The sequence below is a fragment of the Delphinus delphis genome, chromosome 17 (genome assembly GCF_949987515.2).
Source record: "Delphinus delphis chromosome 17, mDelDel1.2, whole genome shotgun sequence".
NCBI classification, from domain to species: domain Eukaryota; kingdom Metazoa; phylum Chordata; class Mammalia; order Artiodactyla; family Delphinidae; genus Delphinus; species Delphinus delphis.
This window is the reverse complement of record NC_082699.1, coordinates 24,090,671-24,109,762: the sequence shown is the minus strand read 5'-3', so window position 1 is coordinate 24,109,762 and position 19,092 is coordinate 24,090,671. Positions and strand designations below refer to the sequence as shown.

General features: G+C 44.6%; 1 protein-coding gene across 1 annotated transcript in view; it reads left to right on the top strand.

The window, feature by feature from the left end:
* Positions 1–4,635, top strand: part of PAG1 (phosphoprotein membrane anchor with glycosphingolipid microdomains 1) — a 142,201-nt gene extending 137,566 nt beyond the window's left edge. The window contains exon 10 of the mRNA XM_059994816.2: positions 1,907–4,635. The gene's annotated coding sequence lies outside the window, so the exon portion shown is untranslated. The remainder of the gene's footprint in view (positions 1–1,906) is intronic.
* Positions 4,636–19,092: the final 14,457 nt, after the last annotated feature.

The window sequence follows — 19,092 nt, the reverse complement described above, 5'->3', positions numbered from 1 at the left end:
ATACACACACACATCCATATATACACACGTATATATATAAAGTTGCTCTGGTGCTTAATTAATTAGGATACATCCTGTCATTTATTTTGAGTGTTTATCCTACTAGTGTAATGACTATTGTCATAAAAGCAGAATAGAAGAAACAGTTCTCCAATCATTTTCATTTGTAATTACAGGAAAACCATCTTAAGTTGCCCTCATTGAATTTTTCTAGTTAATGAATTCAGATTTTAAATTAGGTCCATCATTCTCTTAGCTGAAAAACAGTGGTACGTTTAAATAGTTTTATTCATGCAACTCCCTACATATTCAACCTGACAAAAGGGAATGAAAATAGGTGTCCTCTTCAGACAGGCGTTTGAAGACAGATTTGGCCGAAGGCAACAAGAGCCCCGTGAGCCAGGATGGCGCCATGGCCAGGTTACCTGCCCACCCGGGGGCAGAAGCAGGGACCCGTTATTACATGAGGGCATTTTATTTCACTGTCTTCAAAAACCATGAGATTTTAGCACAGAATCAACAGGCAGTGGTGGAGGATGCAGTGCAGAAGAGCCACTCTGAGATGGTGATGTAACATGGCTAGAATCCCAGAGCCTCAGTTCAAGACTGACTTAGGATTTTGTAAATGCTCCTTGTAATAGTTGCCATGAGTCCATGTGTTCTAGTGATGCCGTTCTTCTGAAAGTGTTGATTTCTGGTACCCAGCTAGCTTAGCTTTGGCTGCGGGAAGCACAGTAGGTACCCATGGTTATTTCCTGGAAATCTTGGCAGGCTTATTGTACTGTGTAACCGGGAAAAGTTAAAGTGTAATGTTTAGTGTTAATAAGTGACTGATGTGAAAGTAGGAACATGTGTCTATAATATCAACTATGGCTTTATTTGCAGTGAAGTCTAAATTTCTCGTCCTGTAGTAGTATTTTCTTGCTCTGTGTTGTACCTTTTCTTAAATACATTATTCCTGACAGTATCATTAGATGAGTTGTATACACTTAGAAAGTGTTTGACTAGAGAGATCGATCCAGAAACTGTGTTAAATTAGAGTCTTCATCTGGAATCACCATAGTAAATTAAATAAAATCATGGTCCGGAAGAGAACAAACATTCATAAAGGGGTTTTTTTTTTCCTACTGCTCATTTTAAAGTTGTATTTACATCCAGTCTCTGATATTTATAAAGTATTTCATTGTTTTCCCAGGTTCTTCTTTTATTTAACTAGGAAATAGTAGTTCAGATTTTTCTTAATGCCAGATGAAATGAGAAATACAATTTTTGCTTAAAAAAGGCAATTTTTTTAAAAGCATTCAATTTGGTAATCATTTATCTTAATGCAGTTAGATTGGACTTTTCTTTGCTCGCCATTTATATATATACTATGGGTGTTTTTTAAAAAGTATTGTGCTCTGTCTCAGATCACCTTGTGTAATGGATTGTAAAGGTTGGTAATTGTCATTCCTCAGACTTCTGTATATTAAATTGGCAACAGTAAAATAGTTTAATGTCATTACCTCTTAAATATTGCATTGTATTAACACGCCTCATGTTTTCAGGGGGAGTTTGAAATATAACTAAACAAATAGGAATTTGCATTTCACTGTGCGTGCATTTTTTTCCTCATAAAAATAGTTTCCAAAAAAAGTGACATATTATCTGTTAGATGGTCCCAATCATTTTCAAAGTACTCCTGTTACTCAAAAGTAATTCATGACAGTTAGCATCATTGTGACTCATTGTCTCAAAAAGGTCTGTGTAATGGTCAAATTGTCCAATTCACAAAAGAGTGGGAAAGTTGTTTTCAATATTGCGAGTGTTTAAACCTTCTGTCACCTTGCACAGCACCACCCCGGCCCCCCTGTGTCTGCTACTCCCAGTCCATTCCAATTTTTCTAATACCAATTGCAATCTTCAGTATCACAGACCCGGCCTGGCAGCATGGAAACCGTTCCCCAGCACCTCCTGGCACGAAGACAGCTCTGCCCAGCTCACGTTTGGGCTATCTCGATAAGGCACAGATCCACCTGGGGAAGCAGATGCTGGGTGTTATTTGCCATGAACTTTGCTAAACCATGTACACTCTTGCCCACATCTTTCGTGAGAATGGTTGGCACTGAGGAGCCATGGAGAAGAACTTTTTAAAAATTCTGTTGAGGACTCAGACTCACAAATGCAGAAAAATGAGCACTGTGCTCTAACCAGGTAAGCCCACAGGTCCCCTACAAGGTATTGAGATTGGAGGGAAATCCCTGGAACAGCAGACCAATAGCTACCCATAAAGTGGAAGGGCACTGATTATTTTGAGAGGGGAAAAAAAAACAAAAAAACAAAAAAAAAACTCTTTCCTGTAAGAATTAATCACTTCTAGAGTAAATTATGTGTAACATTTCTTAGCCATGTAGCTATTGCACCCCATCCCCTGAGAAACAGTGCTTATGAGTTATGTGAGTTATAACTAGTTTGAGCTCCTCTCCAGGTCTCAAGGAAATGAGAACGTTCAAGCATCTAACTCTGGAGTTACCAGATGTTGAACATAACTTGGCCATTTATAGGCAAAATCCCTGATGTTTGGTGATGTTAGGTGATCCAGTGGCTGAGGGTCTCACGTTCTGCACACCTGAGGGTGCAGGATGTGTTTAGTTTTGATTTTTTTAACCTTCACTCTCATCATAGCTTATTTGAATGGGTATTCTAGAGTGTAATATTTTTTTCCAAATTAACAGAACAGATATGTTCATTCTCATTATACATTTAATTCTTAAAAGCCTATCTAGTATATCAGTTAGGCACCCTTCACAGGACAGTTAAGGCTAAAACAGAGAGACCAGTCTTGTCCCCTGGAGCCTGCATTTCAGAACCGACTTATTGCAACGTCTGGTTTTATTTTGTTTTGTTTGTTTTTTTAACTCAACAAGTGGGAAACAATGAGTGTAAACAAACTCTTTCCTTTTCCTTTTTTAAGCTTAAGGAGAAAAAGAAATGTAATTTTAGCTCCTCATTTAGGTAGTAAAGGCTTCCCTGACAGACAGCAGTGCCTTTCCCTAGGCGAAGAGACTAGAACCAAAGGCCTGAGTCGGTCTTTGAACATTCCTTTGACAAGTTTTTATGTATTTTTAATGTCAAACCCATAGATGAACCTGACATGATGATCATGACCCATCCAGTAAGTGTGCTTGCTTTTTTCGCATTCATGCTTTTAAATATAAGCTTCTCTGTCTTTCCTGAGCCGCGCTCGAAACTTAACTCCTGTGGGCCCCTCCACGGCTGCCTCCTGACGTCCTGGAGATTTGGCGGCACCATCAGCAGTGCTTTGCTCTCAGGGAGAAGCTCGCGGAACGTGTTGGGAAAGTTGAATTTTACATCCACGTCAACAGGCATTTGAAAGAGTCCTGTATGCCTCAGATTTTTGACCCTTTTTAAAATTTTTTCTTTATTTTTTTTCTGAGTACCAACTACATATTTGATTCTCAGGGGGTGGGTAGGGCAGGAATTAGAAGTAAAATTTGAACTAAGTGATGTGGGAAAGACTTCCTGCCCCTGTGTGTGTGACTCTGGAAAATATTTTATTCCAGTGCCCTGCCTACCACTCTGAGTCTCTTGAGAAGCACACCGTAAATGTATATAAGATTGAGAAAGAATATCTCAAAGACTTAAATTATTGTTTAGGTATTTTTTTCTTTGTAAACTCAGGAATAAACCTGGTTTGTGCATGGCAGAATATGGCTACCAAAGCTATAATTTCTAGGTATCTAGGTGCATTCTTTCAAATATATTTCATTCTAACTTTTTTAAAAACTGGGGAAAGAAACTCCTAGTAATGAAAAAACAAAACCAACAAGAGACTTCCATAAACTCTTTCTAGAAGAACATAGTATCAGTCTAACCTCTGCCCCAGAGTGTTTGTTTCTTGCCTATAGTATTTCAACAATTTTTATGGGAGAAAAAAATGCACGTTTTTATGTCTTGTAAAAATGAATTGAAGTATTGAATTAAATTCTCAGAGGGGACAATTTAGTTTAAAGAGAAGCATTGGTTTTGGAGATCAACTCATGGCTCTGTGGTCCCCGTTCCAGCACTGACTTTACTGTGTGACCTTGAGCAAATGATTAACTACTCTGTGCCTCAGTTTCTCCATATACAAAATGGGGATAATGATACCAACCATTGCCTACCTCATAGGGATGTTATGGGGACAAATGAGATAATATAAATACAAATGCTTTGAATTCCGTAAGAAAGGTGCTGTATAAGTTGAAATTGTGTTGTTTTTAGTGATCCAATTATTAATTATGTTTAGGGTTTAAATAATAGCAATACTGTTAGTCATGTTAAGAATAAGTTTCAACTTGATTCATATTTACAATTCTCTTCTGTGGCCAGATCTTGATCATTTATCCAGTAATGGTACCTAAGGAACTGAAATGGATATTTGTTTTCTGTGTATTTTTGCCCATAGTATTTCTATGCTGAATGTTCCCAAAAGGCTGGAGTTCAACTTGTCCTATCTTATAGTTTACATGTAATGAACCTTACTCAAGCTGTATATAAAAGTATAATTACATGTAAATAGCAGGTGCATTGTAATTAAAGGCACTTATCAACTTGTCTTTGTTCTTTTTTAATTGCAATAAAGTTCAGTTTTACATAAAAGCTTGTTAACATTCATTTACTATTTGGGAAGATCAAGAATGGCTCATTTACATGCCCTTGGGGCATCACCAGGGCTTGAGGGTTTTAACAACCAACTCACCACCTGGCAGGAAGGAGGTCGTGCCTGCTGAGCAGGCTGTGCAGTGGAGTGATTAGAGTCACAGACTCTGCAGAAAAGGACCTGAGTTTGAGTCCCAGCCCCGTGGTGACTTTGAGGAAGCTGTGAGACTTCTCTGTACCCCTGTTTTCACCTACGAAGTGAGGGATTGTAGTATAGAACCTACTAACAAGGTCGTCTTGGTCATCCCCAATGAGGGACTGAGCATGGCACTGGAAGATGCTAAATGCTCTGTAAATGCTAACAGACCCTTTTCACAAGCCTGGGAAAATGTTGGTGACATCTACCCACAGGGCCAGCCATTCCTGTGAAGAAATGCAAGCTGAGAGCAAATAATGCCCCAGGCCATGAAGAGAGCTCACCTGCTTGAGGGCAGAAAGGGGTGTAACCCAGCAGGAGGTCTCAGAGCAAATGGCTTCGGTCAGCATCTGACCTGGTTGCCCCTTTCCTAATCACCAAAGACAGACCTGGAGGCCAAAAGGTGAAGCAAGGGAGGGCTGTCTTTGGTATGCTCCTGTATCATTTGTGTTTGTGCCCCTCAACTCCAGGATACCCCCAAACCCACAAATTTCCTCTTATAAGACACCCCGGACCTGACACCCACCCACCCCCCTGGGCCTTTCCCATGCTCCCTTCTTTGGCCCCTTCGCATCTGTGCAGTTATAAGTACTTACCCTGTTCCAAATTTGCCCTGGACTGACCTGCTTATTTCTAAGGAACCAATGCCTCCCTGTACAGTAAGTTACTATCCTCACTTAACTCCTAGACTATCGACGGTTTAAGGAGTTTGCTGCCTGTCACAGTCTTTGGCCCAAATCACCCTTAACGCACCCTTGACTCTCATGATGAACATTGCAAATCCATGCACCATGTCTGAGTCTGAGCTCACCCTGGCGCTCTGCTTTCTCGCACATGATGCAAAGTAATGATGGCAACCTCGAGGAAAAAGCAGGAAGAGCCAGACCATCTCCGTTTCAAACTCCTCCTTCATTTCTCACCACGTGGGGGAATTTCCTCTCCTTTCCCAGAGCTGTCCGGCCCAACGCCATTCTGTGTGCTGAGGCTCTCAGTTAAAAGTTTGTCCTGAGTCTTTGGATCACAGAATCAGGTTTCCCACCTGGGCTACCTGGGGAAACCGACTTTCTGGGGCTTAGCAATTTGGTCGATGTTCAGTCACTTATGGAATGGAGTAGTTTGGGCAGTCCTGCCGGAGGTGGGCTGCCAATTCTAGGACATGTGTTCATGAAGGGGACTGGAAAATTCTGAGGCCCTAGGTAAGTTGAGCCAGACATACTCCACCCTTGTTTGCTATTGTTAAAAATCGTTCATTGGTCTACCTTTCTACCTCTGTGAAACTGCACTATGATCGTTTTTAATTATTTTAATGACACAGGACACTACTGTCCCTTAAAATGACCATTCTGAATATTTGCTCTCATCTAAGATGATTCTTAAAATCTCAAGGCTGGACCTTGAGGGCTCCAGAGCCAACTGTTTACCAGGCATCACATCTGTTTCCAAGATTTCTCCATCTGTGTGTCCTGATGTCATCTCAAATGTGATCATTCTGGAGCAGAGAGCATCTTTCCCAGCTGCACCCCTTGCCCTTTGAGGCACGGTTTAACTTCTACGTGTTCCCCGTGGCATATACCACAGTTTCCTGCACACAGCAAGCATTAAATAAGTGTCTGATCTGATTTGAATTCTCATACCTCTCTATCATCCATAATCCTATGAGCCTCTCTTAGACTAGTGTTTATGAACTCTTAGGATTTTATACTTGAGCTCTTCTCCTCCCAAAAGCCTCTCTGTGGCTGTGAATTTCTGAAGACATGGCAGAGTGACAAGGTAGGGATGTCCTCTAAGTGAAACCAGCTCCAAAACTGATGGCCAGTGGAGGAGGGGAAACATCTGACTTGTAGATAAACAGCACCACAACCTGGCAGAGTTGTCTTCTAAAACAGAAAAGGCATTCAAAGCAAACAGCTTTAAATGCTCAAGTCCAAAATAAAAAAAAATAATACGAATTGCAACATCAAAGTAGAGAAACAAGATAACAGGAAAACAAAGGAAACCACAGAAAAACCACTTATTGATTCAGTCCATAAATTTTTACTGAGCACTTACTAAGTGCCAGGCCCTGAGAAGCAGCATAGAAGAAAGACAAACTCCTGCCTCATCGAGCTCACCTTCTGACAGCCCCAGGGCTTACCTTTAAATGCCTGACATGCACATTTAAATTCTCAGGGTGTTCACTATCTCAGTATCTCAGCTGGTTGCAGCAAGTCTCTGGAGATCCATGTTAGATACCAGGGTCCAGAAAGGCCTCTGTGAACAGTTTATAGTTAAGGTGAGACTGAAAGGATAAGCCAGAAAGAGAGCGTTCCAGGCATAGGACAAATCAACTTCCATAGTGTCACCAGGATTATCCTTCTAGAAAGCAGGCCTGGTTTGGTAGGGAGAAAAGGAGAGACTTCCTGATAAGGTAATTATTAAGTACCTACTATTTCCTAGGCACTATTCTAGACTCTGAGGCTACCATAGTACATAAAACAGACAAGAATTACTGTTCCAATGAAGCTTATGTTCCAGTGAAGGAAGAAAAGAATGATTTATCAAAACGAATTCCAGATCATAAATGTGGTGAATGAAATAAATAAGATGGAATAAAGTAAATAAAATGAAACAGAGAGAAAGTAGTGGTTTGGCGGGGAGTGGTGGGGGGAGTGGGAAGGGATGACATGTTTTATCTTAAGTGAACAGGGAAGACCTGAATGACCAGGAGGAGCCATACAAGATTTGGGAAGAAAAACATTCCAGGAAAAGAAAATAGCAAGTGCAAAGGCCCTGGGGAGGAAAAGAGGCTGGTATGTTCCAGGACCACAAAGGAGGCTAGGGTGGCTATAGCACAGCAGTGGAGAGTAGTAAAAAGGGAAGTCTGAAAAGGTGGGGTGAGAGCCCATGCAGCTGAGTAGATTAACGTACAGAATTGCCCTGTGATTCTTGGAGCAAAGAGAAACCATTGAAAGAGTATAAACAAAAATTGGGGGACAACTGGTTTTCCATATGAAGAATACATAAAATGGGACTCTCAATTTCTACCATAAATGAAAATAAATTTCATGTGAATTAGAGAGGCAATCATAAAGAACAAACGTAATAAAATAATAACCTATAACAATACAAACGTGCAATTTCTCAGACTCAATTCTATATGTATTTAGTTGTATTAGCTCATTAGATCTCCAAAACAACTGCAGTGAGTTAAATACCCTTAAATACTTTTACCTGTACGAATGACCTAGCTGAAGCACAGAATTGTTGACTAAATTACCCAGCTTTTAATGGCAAAGATAAGATTTGAACTCAGTTTCACTGCAGGCCTGAGTTCTTAATCATAATTGTTCTATGGGAGATATTTTATTATCGTTTAGAACCAAAGGATTTCTTAAGCAGCTGACCCTTGAACAATGCGGGGAGTTAGGGGTGATGCCTCCCACACAGTTGAAAATCTGAGTATGTATATGTTTATAGTCGGCCCTCCCCATCTGCGATTCCATGTCCTCAGATTCAACCAATTGTGGATCACACAGTACTGTAGTACCTATTTATTGAAAAAAATCTGCACGTAAGTGGACCCACGCAGTTCAAACCCGTGTTGTTCAAGGGTCATCTGTCCGGAAAAAGCACACATAATAATACCTTTTAAAGGACACTGATATGTCTAACTCTATAACTTTACAAAATTTCTTTGTAAAGGTTTAAATATATGCATCAGTGTAAGACGCAACATATGTAAGGACAGCATATGTTGTTTGCTGTTTTGTTCGCTGCCATATTCTCATTCCCCCACGAGTAGTGTGCACACAGTGGGAGCTCAGTAAACATGCATTGCAAGGAGGGATGATGGATGGGTGGAGGTTTGTGTGGGCCATTGTCCAGGCTGTATGCTAGGTGCTGGCAATACAAATGTGAATCAGACAGACTTCTCCATATCCCCTTGAGCTCTCAGCCTTGTGAGTGACGTAGGTAACATTTGCAGATACAATGGCAAGGAGCCGAGAGGCTTCAGTCTGAGGTACTTGGAGTTTGTACTAGAGGATGCTGAGACCAGTTTGGACAAGATGAGGGCTTGACCAGAGCAGAAGGAATAGGGAAAACAAAGATGCTAATTCTAGACATAAATAGGTAGTAAAACAGAAGGGATCTGGTGATTGATAGGTCTAGGGGATTGGGGGCATAGAAGAAAACTCTTGGGTTTTTGGATAGATGATGGTAATATTAATGCACTAAATACAGAAGGAGAGGATTTGAAGGGGGATAAATAATGATTTCAGTTTGAGCTTTGAATACCCACATCTCCATTTCCACAACTAGTAGTGTAATATTTACCTATTTGTTTTAACATTTACCTATTGGTTTCATAATTAATCAATAATATTGCTCTGATGGGCTTCCCTGGTGGCGCAGTGTTTGACAGTCCGTCTGCCAATGCAGGGGACACGGGTTCGTGCCCCGGTCCGGGAACATCCCACATGCCGCGGAGCGGCTGGGCCCGTGAGCCATGGCCGCTGAGCCTGCGCGTCCGGAGCCTGTGCTCCGCAACGGGAGAGGCCACAACAGTGAGAGGCCCGCGTACCGACCGCAAAAAAAAAAAAAAAGTAAAAGAAGAGATTTGCCGAAAACTTAGTTCTCTTCCATCAACTTAGTTTACATTAACCCCAGCCCCAATGAATAAGTGTTATGTTACAATCACTGCCAGCACTGGATGAAAGAATCTCCAGTCGCCTGAGTGAAGACTATGGTAGTAACTGGGTAGAGGCTCAAGAGAGCCGAGAGCTGGCCGGCGGTTAGCAGCCAAGTAGAACTCACAGGGGATTAAAATCTCTCTACTGATCAGTCCAATAAGACCCAAGTAACAATTATTAAATTGAGGTAAAAATAATTTTCTCACAAACATATTCCCTACTCTCTTACTCATTACTCATTAATGACTGGGGCGCTTTTGAAAACTAAATGTTTTTAGTTCGGAAATTCTTGCTGTCAATTATGATTACTGTTAGCGTTTTTTTCTACGTAGTCTTCGATCCTGCGGTGCTTCTCGCTTCATTCTTTTCCATAACTAGTTGGATCCGGTGACCTTCAATTGTCCCTCGTGACTTTCACTTGCTTATCATCTACATCTTGTTATATGGGGAAGGGTAAAACTAACAGATTGACTGTTCCTCAGGAAAATGTTAAATATTCATATCCCTTGGCACGAGTGGTTTCCCACCGAGTCTTGCAAAAAGCAGCCGTGTGCACGTGGGGCTCTGCCTTGACTGACCTGAAGTAAATGCCCTTTCTCCCTGCCTTGAAGATCACTCGCACACCCAAGGCTCTGTGACCAGTCTGCACGATGTCAGCTACGGTCATGGTCATGCGCTTTTGAAATGTAACAAAACCGGCACTGGTATATAGTGGGAAGTCCCAGGTTGTCCCGAGGTTTCCGTGGAGTGTCGGGGCTCTGGGGACACCCCACTCCTTGTTAGACCATCCCTCTCTCTTTCTCCTTCACCCCAGCAGCTGTTCTCCTTCCTGTTCTTCCATGACCCAGACCCCACTTTTTTTTTTAACATCTTTATTGGAGTATAATTGCTTTACAATGGTGTGTTAGTTTCTGCTTTATAACAAAGTGAATCAGTTATACATATACATATGTTCCCATATCTCTTCCCTCTTGCGTCTCCCTCCCTCCCACCCTCCCTATCCCACCCCTCCAGGCGGTCACAAAGCACCGAGCCGATATCCCTGTGCCATGCGGCTGCTTCCCACTAGCTATCTACCTTACGTTTGTTAGTGTATATATGTCCATGCCTCTCTCTCGCCCTGTCACAGACCCCACTTTTTAAATTTCCCTCGAAATCACTCACACAAAGCGCTTCTGAAGGTGACAGATGTCGCTGCAGGTGAAAGTTAGAACCGCATCTTAAGCATCTCAGCCACGCCTCAGGTGTTCCTCGCCCGCGTTCTTCCTCCCAGCACTCTGGCCTCCCAATCTCCTCATTTGAACATGCTGTGCGATTGCGTTCTCCGCTCCCAGTGGAGCCCGAGGCCTTCCGTTACACGTTCCAAGACTAATTAATGGGCTCCCAGATACAAAAGATCATCTACTCTGGGGCTCCCTCTTTGCAGCAAAGATAGGCAGTGGTTTAACAGTTGGCTTCTTCTTTTCCACAGAACAGCCTGTGCTGAGCTGCATAACTGGGTCAACAAAGTAGCCACATCAAAGTAAGGCATTTAACCAACCCACTGAAACTGGATCTTTGTTTGCTTAAAAAAAAAAAAAAAAAAAGAACCCAGACTGCACCATGCGGCCCCGGTAATAAATATCATTTAAGTCCTGTTATGTCCAGGGACATCTCTATGCACCTCTGCACACGGGTCCTTCACTCCCCACTCCTACTTCCCACCTCCACACACAGGGCCAGCTGAGCGCTGGCCAATTGATTCCATTCAATCTTTCATTCCTCAAATAATTACTGAGTGTTTAATGTGCCAGGCACCATATTTCCCTCTAAAAGCAGTGGGACTACAGTTGAAGAGAGTGGGGATTAGTGTCCGATTCCAAGTCAGCTTTTGAGAAATTAAATGCCATCCTGTGCGTCTGGGACATGATGATGAGGTAAGATTTCCACCACAATCAGCTTAGTCTAGAGTCTGGGTTACCTTGTCCCACCCCCCAAGCCCGTCAGCCTCCACAAACAGAATATTAGAGCTAAAAGGAATCTCGAGCTCACCTAATTCATCTGCCTCCTTTTACCATGGAGGCCCAGAGGTTTAGTAAGGCAAAGTGATTTTCCTCTGAAGTTCCCCTTCGTAAGTCATACACAGCTCTTGGAAGGCACTGCAAGAAAGGGTCATGGGAGAGGCAGTGAGGGGAAGGGGGCATCTGCAGCCTGGCTTTGTGTCAAAGACCGGAATTCAAATCCCAGTAATGCCACTTGTTTGCCATTTAACCTTTGTCAGGGTAACTGGCCCCTCTGTCTACCTCACCCTGCTCATCTCTAAAAATGGGACAACACTCACCTCAAGGAATTACATCAAATAATATTTATGAAACTGCCTGACATTTTCCTCCCAACACATTTAGGCCTTTTTTTCCTTCCTTCAGAGACCCTGTCCCTTTATACTGGAAAAAACAAAATGTGCCCATTTATCACCATCAAGACTCTTTTTTTTTTTTTTTAATTTATTTATTTGGCTGCGTTGGGTCTCCGTTGCTGCACGTGGGCTTTCTCTAGTTGCGGCGAGCGGGGGCTACTCTTCGTTGTGGTGTGTGGGTTTCTCATTGCAGTGGCTTCTCTTGTTGTAGAGCACAGGCTCTAGGTGTGCGGGCTTCAGTAGCTGTGGCACACAGGCTCAGTAGTTGTAGCTTGTGGGCTCAGTAGTTATGGCGCATGGGCTTAGTTGCTCCACAACATGTGGGATCTTCCCAGACCAGGGCTTGAACCCAAGTCCCCTGCCTTGGCAGGCGGATTCTTAACCACTGCGCCACCAGGGAAGTCCCATCGATACTCTTTTTTTTTTTTTTTTTGCGTTACGCGGGCCTCTCACTGTTGTAGCCTCTCCTGTTGCAGAGCACAGGCTCTGGACGCGCAGGCTCAGCGGCCATGGCTCACACGCCCAGCCGCTCCGCGGCATGTGGGATCTTCCTGGACCGGGGCACGAACCCGCGTCCCCTGCATCGGCAGGCGGACGCTCAACCAGTGCGCCACCAGGGAAGCCCAGCCATCAAGACTCTTTTAATGGCCTTCTTCCCTTCCCCCACCCAGGTCCTACACAAGCACTCACATAGACACACGTACACACACACACACACACACACACACACACACACACACACACACACTGACTCCCTCGCCACGGGCACGGGCCATCGTCCTGCTCCGACGCACTCACAGTGGTGGCAGCCGCCCACCCCATGAGGGGCTCTCTGTTAACCTCAAGGTCTGGCTTAGGTTTCCAGCCACCACCTGCCAGGTCATACCCTCCCTGTCGGCGCCCGCAGGCCCAAGAGAGGGTGCAACTCCAGACAGCACACCGGAGACGCTTCCTGTCTGGCTTTAATTAATTTCTTTGTTTCCCTTGAAAAGACATCTTTAGTTGTCTAATCCACACTGTGTTTTGGCTGCGGTACAAGCCTCTAACTCAGCTGCGGAAAGCGGTTCGCTTCTAACTTAGCGTTGGAGAGGTGAGAAGCAGCCCCCTTCTCCTGGAGTCGGAGGCAGGAGCAGAGTGGTGGGCGGTGCTGGTACTTCTGAACCTACCAGGCAGGGTGTGGAGGGATTAGAGTTTCTCCATTTCTGGGTTCTCAACTCATTTAGAAATATTTAGAACACAAACTGACAGAGTGCAATAATAAGATACTCCCTCGTCAGTCCAGAATCGCCCAACTGATATACTGTGTGTGCGTTTTAGATCAAACAATGCAGGTAATAACAAGAAAGAACATGTCGGGGTCTTCCGGAAGACGGATCTAAGGGCCACCAGGGGGATCTTATCAACAGCTGTAGAAACTCAAGAAAGGGCTTGAGCCCTCTTAATGCTAAATACGGAAAGACCAGCTCCACAGATATGGCCATCACCTGGCAAGCATTCGGTTGATATTTGTTAAACGAATAAAGGAATAAATGAATGGAAATGAGATAGCCACACTTCACCATTTTCATTCCTGTCATGTGTATTCTCGTGATCACACCTTATGAAAGACTCTTCTCAAAAACCTGAGTTAGATTCCTAGTCTCTATAACTCAAACCACGGTTTCCTAACTGAATAGCAACTTGTACTTAATTCCTTCCCAAACTCGCTAGTAGCCCTCTCCCTTGACGGTGGCTTTCCGCAGGGCTCAGACACGATGGAGGTGGGGTGTCTATTTCCCTTTTCTTACCCAAATCTACTTCTCTTACTTTACCCCTACTTGCTACTTCAGGCCACTCCAGAGTCTGGGGAGAGGGAAAGCACAGGAAAGGAGGGTGAAAAGAAAAGAAGGAAAACACTTTTAACCTAGCGGCTTAGTTTCTTTGCCACGGCAGGCATCCACATTCTGGCTCTTTTTTTTTTTTTTTAACATCTTTATTGGAGTATAATTGCTTTACAATGGTGTGTTAGTTTCTGCTTTATAACAAAGTGAATCGGCTATACATATACATATATCCCCATATCTCTTCCTTCTTGCGTCTCCCTCTCTCCCACCCTCCCTAGCCCACCCCTCTAGGCGGTCACAAAGCACCGAGCTGATCTCCCTGTGCTATGTGGCTGCTTCCCACTAGCTACCTATTTTACGTTTGGTAGTGTATATATGTCCATGCCACTCTCTCACTTTGTCCCAGCTTACCCTTCCCCCTCCCCATATCCTCAAGTCCATTCTCTAGTAGGTCTGTGTCTTTATTTCCATCTTACCCCTAGATTCTTCATGACCTTTTTTTTTTTTTTCTTAGATTCCATCAGTGGGAACTTCAGAGATGGCCAAAGGGGACAGATATACTGCACCAGAGTCAGCCTCTCGTTCCTGGCATCAGTTCCTGCTCCCATTGCTAGCCCCCAGCCTCACACAGGGCTGAGTGAGGTCCCCAGTGGGCAGGTCTCCAGGGCTGGGTTCTTTCTAATTGGTGTTCTTGGGTGCCTGTGGGCACACCCTTGTCCCTGTCCCACCCAGCAGTGCAAGTGCCGCCGCTGCCTCTCTCCTCACCTGCTCTCCAGATAGCTCCTCCAGCCTCCCAGCTTCTGGTTGTCAAGGTCAAGATCAGACCTGGTCTTTGTGGGGTCAGTTCCTCCCAGGGCCTCTCACTTCATTCACCACCCCACCCCACCCCCCAGTGGCTGGGCCGAGATGGGTGTCTGAGGATCTGCCCCTCAGCCAGCCTTCGGCTCCAGCAGGAGAGGCCAGCCCACCCTTGCCATAGACCTTGCCAATCACTACTCTCAACTCCCCTCACCAAGCTTGGGGAGGGGTTAATAGTCCCTGCAGTGCACACAACAATGGCAAGAGAAGAGCCAAAGCACTTTATCCTCCTGAGGGTGCAGCTACTGCTGCTTTCCATTGCAAAATCCCTGGCTTTGTGTATTTCTGCAACATTCTAATGATGCAGAAAGAGGAAAAACTGGTTGCTCTGTCTGCTTCTCTGCAACCAGCATGGGGACTGCCACAGAACTGGAGTCAACTAGCCTGGCCTACCAGCTCCTCTCCTGCTGGCTGACATGCTGGTTCCAGCCTCTCAGTTAGATGCACAAAGGAGGACCCCTTAAAAGTTTGATCTTTTTCTTTCCCAAGTGGCTGGATTTCATCTGGATTCCTCACTTTGAACCGATATCCAATATGTGAAATTTAACAGTGGTGACTATCCATCTCTATCTCTAGTACTCTTCACAGCAAACAGACACTTCTAGAGAAAAAACAGGCAATTTAACTCTGCATTGAGTGCTGACTACATGCACACAAGGATGATACTGAACCCGATAGGCATCACGGGTGTGTGGTCAAACATCACTGCTACAAATGCATCCATCTCCCAGAGCAATGGTCCCTGAGGGCTATTCTCCTCGCCTGTTCTGTCTGTCCACACAGCCTTAGCTGGGGAGCCATCAGAAGCTGCATCTGCGACACAAACACAAATATTAGAAATTGGCTTAAGAATTTCATCTGGGTTGGGCTTAGATCTGCAGCATACAGCCTGCTATATCAGGATGGCAATCTCAACAAAAATCAAAGTGACCCTTAAAATCTTATTTTCTTACTCACCCTGGCAATTGGAAACCTATTTACACCAGTCTAAATTGATGTGGCATACCTCTCATAAGTTAATAAACTAAAAGGCAGACAAGAGGAAGTCAAAGGAGCCAGAGACAAAAACCAAGATTAGAAGACACTGGTCATTTTCTGGCTACCTAGCAACCAACAATCCTTCAGCTCCACTCCCACCACATACCACACTTCTTTGAATCTGGTCTTCTTGTAGGAGATTTCTCATTGTGAATAGTGTGGCTAGATGGGAAGCCAAGCGGAAGAGCCAGATTCTTCCTCTACAGCTACGGGAATGGGTACGTGACCAATGAGACCAATCAGGGAGTTGAATCTCCAGCTGGTAACCCAAAGATGGAGGGAACAATTTGAGGTCAGATACTCTGGAGAAACAGGGTCGCACAATGTCCCAGACATTTCTACAGCATCCCCTTGTGTGCCTTCTCAGCGCTGAAGCCCCCGTGCTCCCTTGCTTCCTGATGGTCCTTCAGCCCAGATTTCAGCCCCTCAGCCAATCTCTGTGTCCTCAAGATACTCCCAAGGCAGAGTCAGCTCCCCTTGGTTGCCACCAAGAGTCCTGACAGACACAGTAGGAATCCACTCCTCACTTCATTCTTCCTACCGGCAAGGTCAAAAAGAACTGAAACTGGGCTTCCCTGGTGGCGCAGTGGTTGAGAGTCTGCCTGCCGATGCAGGGGACACGGGTTCGTGCCCCAGTCCGGGAAGATCCCACATGCCGCGGAGCGGCTGGGCCCGTGAGCCATGGCCACTGAGCCTGCACGTCCGGAGCCTGTTGCTCCGCAAGGGGAGAGGCCACAACACTGAGAGGCCCGCGTACCGCAAAAAAAAAAAAAAAAAAGAGCTGAAACTAAAACCTGCTAAGTATCTTTTGAAAATACTCCGAGAATTTCAGTCTCCCAGCTCTCGGGATGCACAGTGGCTCATTTTCCCTATGTTGAAGCATTTGCTCCAGTCGTGTGTAGTTTGTTGAGTTGATGGCACTTAGCCCAGCAGCTTTGCTGTTATACTCGCAGAGGTCTTTTCAGTCATGTGTTCATTTATTTTTAAGCCACAATCGAAATAAGGTAGAAACAGCCCCCATCTCTTTTCCACAGAATCAGAGAGGTTAGGACAGAGAAAACTTTAGAGATACTCTAATCCAACATCCCCGTTTTACAAACTAAGCAGAACTTTCTTCTTGGGAAAAGTAAGGAGATTCTCTATGAAGACTTAGCCTTTGTTCCAAAGTTATTCACGCCTTAAACCAGGATTAAAAAACAATTTCCTTTTCTTCACACTGTGGGGTGTGTCTCAAGCTTAATTAGAGTCATTTTTTCTAAGAATCCTAGGGTTACGTTACCTAGAGTGCGTGTATACAGGCACATCATTTTTCACTTAATTACTGAACTGGTCTCTTAACTGGGCTTTTTTTTTTTTTTTTTTTTTGCAGTACGCGGGCCTCTCACTGTTGTGGCCTCTCCCGTTGCAGAGCACAGGCTCCAGACGCGCAGGTTCAGCGGCCATGGCTCACGGGCCCAGCCGCTACGCGGCATGTGGGATCTTCCCGGACTGGGGCACAAACCCGCGTCCCCTGCATCGGGAGGCGGACTCTCAACCACTGCGCCACCAGGGAAGCCCTTAACTGGGCTTTTTACTTATAGTCTCAGTATCCCCACCTCACCCCACCCCCAGCCCAATCTTCACACGGCCATGAAAGCTGTTCCTCTGAACGCAAATCTGATCACATTGCTCCTCTGTGTCTGTCCTTCTGTAGCTCCCCATCTGTAGCAGGCAGAGTAATGCGCCCCCCCAAAAACGTCCATGTCCTAATGATTACCCAGAACCTGTGAATATGTAAACCTTACAAGTCAAGAGGGAATTGAGATTGCAGAGGGAATTAAAGCTGCTAACCATCCAACCCTGAGATGGGGAGATTATCCTGCACTATTCACACGGACCCAATCTAATCACAAGGGTCCTTAAAAGTAGAAGAGGGAGGCAGAAGGTGCAGAGAGATTTGGAGATGCTGTGCTGCCTGCTTTGAGGATGGAGAAGAGGCCACAAGCCAGAGAATGCAGGCGGCCTCTAGAAGCTGGAAAAGGTGACGAAATGGACTCTCCTTTAGAGCCTCCAGAAGGGAATGCAGCACTGTGGGCACCTTGACTTTGGACCAGTGAGACCATTTCAGACTTTGACCTCCAGAATATAAGACGATAAATTTGTGTGCAGGTAGTGTGTTGCAGCAGCTAATAGCAAACCTTTAGACCATCACATACAAGGCATTCAATGATGAAACTTGGCTTATAGTTCCAGCCTCCACTGCCCCCCTCCTTCCTTCCCCCACCACCAGAGCCACGCTGGGGTAGTCCCCCCTTTTCTCACCTAGCTAATTCCTACCTGAAGGAGTTCAGGACATGCCACCCCAAAATATGCCACTACGGCCTATTGATTATTTGAGTTAAAGACATTTGAAAGACAGCAAATGCAAGGAAGGCGCTCCGACCTTCCTTTTTCTTCCTAAAAACAGGAGATAAAATTTCCATGTAATGGTGTCCTCACTACCAGGAGAAAGAAACATTCTCATCGTCAGAGACAAGGAGGGGAGGAGAGGGCTAGAAAAATCTGATAAACAGACCCTGTTAAAATAACTCTTATCTTCCTTTAGTTCCCTCATATGCTTTAGTTACTTGTATACTATGACAAAATGGCTATTCTTTGTTCAACCTGCCATATGCACACTTAGGCCTAGTCATTTCTTTGGGTCACTTTTCTTGTGGCTCCATGTAAATGAAATGTATGTGCATTTCCCCTGTTAATCTGTCTTATGTCAGTCCCAGTTGGAGCTCCTAGGAGGGTGGAGGAAAACTTTCACCTGCCTTCCATGCTCATCCTACCCAAGGCCGACACCACCTGTAGGAAGGCCTCCCTGATTCCCTAAGATAGGTTCAGTAATTCCACAGTAGCCTACACTGGCCTCAGATTGGGGCATTTATCAGCCTGTATGATATGTGGTTGTTTTCTTCTCCCCCTAGTGACACTGTGAAATCAGTACAAATGGTTGTTGAAGAAATTGTTTAACATATAAACTCCATGAAAATAGTTTTGTCTGCTTTATTGGCTCCGAATCCCCAGCACCTAAAACAATGCCTGGCATGTAGCGGGCTCTCAATAATTTTTTTAAATTAATGAGTGAATAAATGAACAAAATATCTGGGTATAGTCTCGGATGTGGAGTTAAAATGACCAGAGAGAACAGGGAGGTCCCCTATGCAGGCTCTCAGAGCAGCTCTTCCCCAAGGAGGTGGAGAAGAGACCAGAAAATGTGAGGTTCTGGGATTGTGAAATTGTCTTGATTCTTACTCTGACAAAACCTCTCCGTAATCGCAAATGGGCTCATTTCCCAACACAGCTATGAAGACAGGAGGTGAGATAGGGAAGATGCAGCCTTTGTGGTTACATGTGAATTCCAGATGTTCACTGGAGCTGCCTGGCCCATGAGTTATGGATAACATCAGTTTGACCTCTTTTTCCATGCCCTGCAGAGGTCCAAAG